Source organism: Penaeus japonicus, unplaced genomic scaffold (genome assembly GCF_977035675.1).
Source record: "Penaeus japonicus unplaced genomic scaffold, GWHDUDI00000001_assembly GWHDUDI00000023, whole genome shotgun sequence".
Taxonomy (NCBI): Eukaryota; Metazoa; Arthropoda; class Malacostraca; order Decapoda; family Penaeidae; genus Penaeus; species Penaeus japonicus.
This window is the reverse complement of record NW_028234425.1, coordinates 1872676-1880175: the sequence shown is the minus strand read 5'-3', so window position 1 is coordinate 1880175 and position 7500 is coordinate 1872676. Positions and strand designations below refer to the sequence as shown.

Sequence of the window (7500 nt, the reverse complement as noted above, 5' to 3'; positions counted from 1 at the left end):
AATGGTGGCTGTGAGTGTTGGAAAGAAGGGTTGGCATGAGCGGTGCACATGGAGGGTTTCCGAGTGATGTGATGAAGGGGGGGGGGAGGAAGAGGAGGAGAGGAAGAAAGAGGAGGAAGAGGTGGAGTTGGGGTTGGGGTTGAGGTGAAGGAGGAAGAGGAGTAGGAGGAGGAGGAGGAAGAGGAAGAAAAGGCGAGGGAGGAGGAGGAGGAGGGGGGAGGTGGAAAGAGAGAGAGAGAGAGAAGGATAGAGAGAGAGAAGGAAAGAGAGAGAGAGAGAGAAAGAGAGAGAGAGAAGAGAAAAAGAGAGAGAGAGAGAAAGGATAAAAGAAAGAGAGAGAGAGAAGAGAAAGAGAGAAGGAAAGAGAGAGAGAGAGAGCGGGAGAAAGTGCCCCTCTAAAGCCCCCTCTTTGTGCAACCTTTCCGTCCAACTTCCTTCCCGTTGCCACCCCCACCCCCACCCCACACCCCAACCGCCCGCTCTGTGAGCTTATGTTAAAGCTTTTCCCTTTCTCGTTCTTTCTAACTCTCGTTTCCTGACCCCACCCCCCACCCTCTCTCTCTGTCTTTCTCTCTTTTAAACTATTTCTCTCTCTCTCTCTCTCTCTCTCTCTCTCTCTCTCTCTCTCTCTCTCTCTCTCTCTCTCTCTCTCTCTCTCTCTCTCTCTTCCTCTCTCTTTCTTTTATCCTTTCTCTCTCTCTCTTTCTCACTCTCCTTCTCTCTCTTTCTCTCTCTCCTTCTCTCTCTCTCTCTCTCTCTCTCTCTCTCTCTCTCTCTCTCTCTCTCTCTCTCTCTCTCTCTCTCTCTCTCTCTCTCTCTCTCTCTCTCTCACTCTGTCTGTCTCTCTCTTTCTCTCTCTCTCTCTCTCTCTCTCTCTCTCTCTCTCTCTCTCTCTCTCTCTCTCTCTCTCTCTCTCTCTCTCTCTCTCTCTCTCTCTCTCTCTCTCTCTCTCTCTCTCTCTTTCTCTTTCTCTCTCTTTCTATGTGTGTGTGTGTCTGTCTCTCTCTGTATCTCCCCCCCCCCCTTTTTTCTTCCCTTCCGTCAGCTGCATACCCGGTGACAATCCCATACCCTTCCCTGCCCATTTCCCTTCCTACCCCCGCCCCCCTTACACCCCTTGCCCCCTCTCTCCCTCCCCCCTTTTACCCCTCACCCCTTCTTCCCTTCGCCCCCCCCCCTTTTTTATACCAACGTCCACAGTCCTTCTGTTCTGGTCGGGCATTCCTTCTCCTTATAATCCTTCGCCATCCTACCCTCTCTCTCTCTCTCTCTCTCTCTCTCTCTCTCTCTCTCTCTCTCTCTCTCTCTCTCTCTCTCTCTCTCTCTCTCTCTCTCTCTCTCTCTCTCTCTCTCCTCCTCCTCTCTCCTCCTCTCTCCTTCTCTCTCTCTCTCTCTCTCTCCCTCTCTTTCCCTCTCTCTCTCACTCTCACTCACTCGCACACACACCACCAATACCTGGCCGTGTCCTACTCATGTTCCATGGGCAGGGGACAGGGGGGAGAGGAGGAGGAGGAGGAGGAGGAGGAGGAGGAGGAGGAGGAGGAAGAAGAAGGAATGAGGAAAAGGCTGGATGAACAAAGAGGAGGAGGCAAATGAGAAAGAAAGAAAGGGGTTGTAGGAATAGGAGGTAAAGAAGAAAGAGGAGGACGAAGGAGGAGGAAGAGAAAGAAGAAGGAGGAGGAAGAGAAAGAAGAAGGAGGAGGAAGAGAAACAAGAAGGATGCTGATGGACCAGAGAGGTGAGGGGGATGGAGGGGGAGGGGGGAGGGGGGGTTCATCCGCAGCGATTATCCTCCCGCTGGTGTAAGACGTTCACCATGTGTCCGTCGAGGGCGCCCTTACCGGAAAGGCTTGGGCTCTCGAGCGCCCCTTGCGATTTCAACGCCTTGTGACATCACCTCGGGAATTTCTTAAGGAGTTCCGTTAGCCTCCGCCCTCAGAAGGATCGAGAAGAGGAGAAGGAGAAGGAGCTGTCGAAACGTGACGTCATCCCGGCGTTCGTGGAAGCTGCGGTGATGTGACTTCTCTTTACTCCTGCTGCGAGAACTTCCCTCTCCCGCCCCTCCCCCTCCCCCTTGTTATCCCCCCTCCCTCTCCCCCTCCCGATATCCGGTTCGAGAGCGATCGTTCCTGATGTAAGGTCAGCGATTACGATGACTAAATGTGACGTCACTCGTTCTCGTTCTCGTCCGCCGAGTCCCTGTGAATGTAATCCGTGACGTCATGGGCACGTGCTCCGCCCCCGCCCTCACCTGCCAGTCACCGCGAGAGAAACTTGCCACCTGCCGCGTGCCAGCGCCGTGCGGACTCGTCGTGCCGGAGCTTTCGTGCAGCATCCGAGCCAGAGAGCTACGTGCTTGGGTCCTGCGACGTACGAGAGGCGCAGCGGCAAGCACGCACGCGGGAGAGGCAGAAACGCCGCACAAGGAAATTCGCAAAGTGGAACCATTAGTGCGTTTCTTACGTCGCGCGTAGCAGGAGTTCGGCGCGGTTGCTAGAGCGCCTCGTAGCCTCGTCCGCGGGAGATCCTTTCTCGCCGCCGTCGCCGCGCCTTTCCTCTTGCACCACGTGGCTCGTCGGAGGGCCTCCTCGGACCACGTGCTCCTCCCGGCGCCCCCGAGACTTCAGGCGCTCACAAGGACGAAAATCAGTGTAGGCGACGCAGGAGGAGTGACCCTCACGTCTCTCGCTACCTGTCTGCCCCTGCTGTCAAGGCTGCGGGAGAGGGAGGGGGCGGAGCCAGGGGAGGAGGCCGGGGAGGAGAGAGGGAGGGAGGGTGGGAGGGAGGGAGGTAGGGCAGCCACCGCCGTGATACACACACACACACACACACACACACACACACACACACACACACTCACACACACACACACACACTCCCCCGAACACACCCGCACGTACGCACGAACACTCGCAGACACACTCATCCACGCCCAGGGAGGTATAGCGGGGAGACTCTTGCATTTCCTGATCTCCAGTTGGCTCGGCCGGACGTCGGGTTCCCTGTCGCCTGCCGCCGCACTTCGCCGACTGACCGGACGCTGGACGGACGACCATCGTTCCCTCCCGTCGGCGCCTCCGTCAGCGACCGAACGAACGCAACAGACGCGGTTCTCATTCGGATTCTTCTTTTATTTTTTTACTTTGCGATTGTTGTGAGTGAGCGAAAAGCTAGTGCAGTGATTATAATACGAGATTCCTTGTTTCTGGATATTGTTTTTTGGATTTTGCATTGTTTTGATTTTTGTTCAACATCAGAGCAATTGTGATTCGACTTGGAAGGTCCTCCTCCTTTTTCTTTTAGTTTAATTGTACCAAACGTGTTGATTTGTACTAATTAAGAAAGAAAAAGAGAGAGAGAGAGATAGAGAGAGAGAGAGAGACATACAACAAGGAACCGTGAACAAAAAAGAAGAGAGAACAAGGAGGAGAGGAAAAGAAGGAACGCCCTTCCCCCTACCCCCGCCCCCGCCCCCGCCCCCCCTGTGGTCTGACCTTGGGCCTCCGTCAACTTACAGTAGAAGCAGCTTCTCTTCAGTGACTCCGGAGTGACTGCAGGGTAAGAGAAGAAGACCTTGTTACACGTGGGAGTTCTGTATCCTGTGGGAGGGAGGGTAGGATGCTGGGATGCTGGGAGGGGGAGGGAGAGAGGCATCCTGGGAGGGCGGGAGAGAAGGTGAGAGGGATGCTCGTGCTTATATATACGGCGGATTCGAGGCATAGGGACGGCTGTTGCTATTCGTCTTTTGTTGATGTATGTACATTCTTTATCAGGTATTGTGTATCCAGCGTGTGAGTACTTTTTCTTACTCGATCGTTATGACGATTAATGAACGCGAAGGCCTCGTGTTATATCTACGTTTCTCTTAAGTACGGCTTCTTCTGTAGTGCTCTATCCACTTAAAAATAACCCCATACGTACCGACAGTGTACCACACGTGTACCTCAACCCTAAAATCATTACACTGTACCTAACCGACCCCCCTAACCCCCACCCCCTCCCCCATCCCCGTCCCAAGTACGTTCCTAATTACCGTACCTCCTGTCTTGAGTACATAACACACAATCTCCTTCACAGACACCACAGGACATCCCTCCTTCTTAATTAAGACCGAGAGACGACCATCGCATCTCCATCAGACGGGTCGGGTCGTCAGCCACAATCCTCGTCGGTGTATGAGGTCATTATGAGTGGTCACGTTTTTAGACATGGTTTCAGGGGGTGTCTGCGAGCAAGGTCAGACCAGTTCACTGCTGTGTCAGACATGGAGAATGCTATTACATTTATACCTATTTTTATATAGTTTTATATATATTCTTTTTTTTTTCATTTTCGTTTATTTTTCTTCCTTGTCGTTCACTTCTGCGAACGTCGAGAATACGGGCGACGGAGAGTGAAATTTCTACTTTTTTTTTTCGTTCGTTCGTTTCATTTCCTCGGCCTATTTTATCACCTTGAGGGCGTGAAATGTGTTATTCCTTTATCTTAGGCGCTCCTTAGGACGGTTGCAGAGCCTTAAGGAAAATAATTGCTTTCTGATCCTGGTTCACATCCGAGTGGAACCTCCTTGATTCGTCACGCACAGAATCGGTGTTTGATATAAAGCACACGAACGGAGGTTGAGTTGATGTTTTAGTCATTTGGCGAACGGAAATGTTATTGCAGTATTGCCATGCCTGCGGTTGCAATTCTGCGATGGACGGGAGGGTTTGCCACAAACACACCTAACCTGTAGACACAACACTCTGCACGGTTTACAAGGGCAAAATAAACGGGAGGAACTCGAACACACACACACACACACACACACACACACACACACACACACACACACACACACACACAAACACACACACACACACACATATACATACACACTTACATCCCCCACCCTCTCCGCACACACACACACACCTTTACCTGCATTTCACTAACCTTTCAATCAGGTCAACCCGGAGGTCAGCATTAGTCATTCATTAGCAACATGACCAAAGCCTCTTGCAATAATCGGACAACAAGGACCTGCAATATGACAGGAAATGAAGATCACTTCTCAGAGGTGTTGCGTAATGGGGAATGCGCCGGAAGTGAATGGGTTAAAACTATTAAGTGCCAGAGAGAGAGAGAGAGAGAGAGAAAGAGAGAGAGAGCAAGAGAGAGAGGGAAAGAGAGAGAGAGAGAGAGAGAGAAGCAAACCGACAGACACAGACAAACAAACAAACACACACACACAAACACAGAGAAAAGTAATCATCTCCCTCCACCTCCACCTCCCTCCCCCTCCCCCTCCTCTTCCTCCTCCCCCACCCCTTCCCTCCCCCTCCACCCCTTCCCTTTCGCCCCCCTTCCCCCACCCAAACCCTCCCCCTCCTCCCTCCCCCTCCCCTTTCTCCCCCTCCCCCACCCCTTCCCTCTCGCCCCAATCTTGCACAGGCGCCAAAATGCAACTTCCCAGCAAATGCAAGCTGCAAGATCCCCCAGACCAGAAACTCCGCACAGCGTGTCGGGAAGATCAACTTACGCCTCTCTGTCGCTTGCGTCATCTTCTTTGGCTCCGGTTGGGGGGGGGGGGCGATGGAGGGGGGAGGAGGGGGAGGGGAGGGTGGAAGGGGAGGGATGGGGGTTAAAGTGGGGGAGGGGAGGGTGGAAGGGGAGGGAGGGGGTTAAAGAGGGGGAGGGGAGGGTGGAAGGGGAGGGAGGGGGGAAGGGGAGGGAGGGTCGTCACATAAGTTGACACTCTCGAGTGACAGTGTTTCAAAGTCATCTTGCTTGATTTTCTTCTTGCTCTCTTTCTCTCTCTCTCTCTCTCTCTCTCTCTCTCTCTCTCTCTCTCTCTCTCTCTCTCTCTCTCTCTCTCTCTCTCTCTCTCTCTCTCTCTCTCTCTCTCTCTCTCTCTCTCTCTCTCTCTCTCTCTTTCTCTCTCTCTCTCTCATAGTATGAATAAACATATCAAAATCAAATCAAAATCAAATCTCTCTGTCATCCTCTTCCTCCTCCTCCTCCTCCTCCTCCTCCTCCACCTCCTCCTCCACCTCCTCCTCCTCCTCCTCAAACACACACACACACATCCTCATCATCACCATTATCATCACCATCATCACCATCACCATTAATAAACCAGTCCCGATTATCATCATCGATTCCTCATTATTGTGATGTCTTGTGACTCTCCGCGGCCGCCATGTTGGAAGCGCGTGTCACTCTTGCCACATTTCATTGTCTTTTTTCCCTTTTTTGTTGTTTATTCTTCTGTTCTTTTCCGTATTTATATTTATCTTACTCTCTCTCACGTTTTTCTGTCTTTCGCTTTTTTGTTTTTTTGGTCTATTTTTCTTTCTCTTTCTTTTGTTATCTTCCGAAAAATGTGCTTTATTTTGTACTTGTGTTTGTTAGTTTTTCTATCTTTCTTTCTCTCTTTATCTCTTTTTCTCTCTTTCTCTCTCTCTCTTTTTCTCTTTTTCTCTTTTTCTCTTTTTCTCTTTTTCTCTTTTTCTCTCTTTCTCTCTCTCTCTCTCTCTCTCTCTCTCTCTCTCTCTCTCTCTCTCTCTCTCTCTCTCTCTCTCTCTCTCTCTCTCTCTCTCTCTCTCTCTCTTCCTATTTTTTTATCTTTTTTTACGTGTCGTTTCTCATTTCGCTTTCCGACCTTCATTTGTTTGATTCCTGTCTTCCAGCGATCGGCCATTCCGAGCACATTTCCACTTGGGTATTTTTGGCCCATTCTTGCTTCATTCTTGGCCTCGCCTACCTTCCCTCACCCTTGCCCTCTCCTCCTCCCCTCTTCCCCTCCCCATCCCCATCCCTCTTCTTCTCCCTCCCCCTCCCCATCCCCATCCCGATCCCCTCTTCCTACCCATCCCTATCCCCATCCCCCTCCCCTCCTCATCCTCTCTCCTCTTCCCCCTCCCCCTCCCCATCCTCCTCCCCACCTTCCCCTCCCCATCCTTCCCATCCCCCTCCCCCTCCTCCTCCTTCCCTCCTCTTTCCTCTCCCCCTCTCCCCCTCCCCCTTCTTCCCCTCCCCTCCTCCCTTCCCCTCCCCTCCCCCTCCTCCTTCCCCTCCTCCCATCACCCTCCCCCAACCCCCTCCCTTTACCCCTCCCCCTCCCCCTTCTTCCCCCTCCCCTTCCCCTCCCCCTCCCCCCTCCCTTTACCCCCTCCCCCTCATCCCCCCGCTGATGACGTCACCCATTGCCCATTGCCTCACCCGGGCCGCCGTTGGAAAGCTTTTGACCCATTACCAAGTGTCTCATGGGGGGGGGAGGGTGTCCTCGTTTTTCCTGGTTTAATTTACCTGTCGTGTTGCTTCCGATCTTTTCCTGTTGTTTGTTTGTCGTTATCTTTATTTATATTCTTATTTCTCGTCATGTCTGTGTGTATGTGTGTGTGTATGTATGTATGTATGTATGTATGTATGTATGTATGTACGTGTGTCCAGATATATTCATTCATATACATCCGTGTGTATCTGTGTGTATCCGTGAATGCCCACCGATCTGTGCAA

General features: G+C 52.0%; 1 protein-coding gene across 4 annotated transcripts in view; it reads left to right on the top strand.

Moving 5' to 3' along the window:
• Nucleotides 1–7500, top strand: part of LOC122262509 (innexin inx2) — a 122164-nt gene that overhangs the window by 67665 nt on the left and 46999 nt on the right. Inside the window, exon 1 of one of the 4 annotated variants that reach the window (XM_043030505.2) lies at nucleotides 2971–3558. The exons of the other annotated variants lie outside the window; for them this stretch is intronic. The gene's annotated coding sequence lies outside the window, so the exon portion shown is untranslated. Of the gene's footprint in view, nucleotides 1–2970; nucleotides 3559–7500 lie in introns of those variants that run through there. 4 annotated transcript variants of the gene reach the window in all.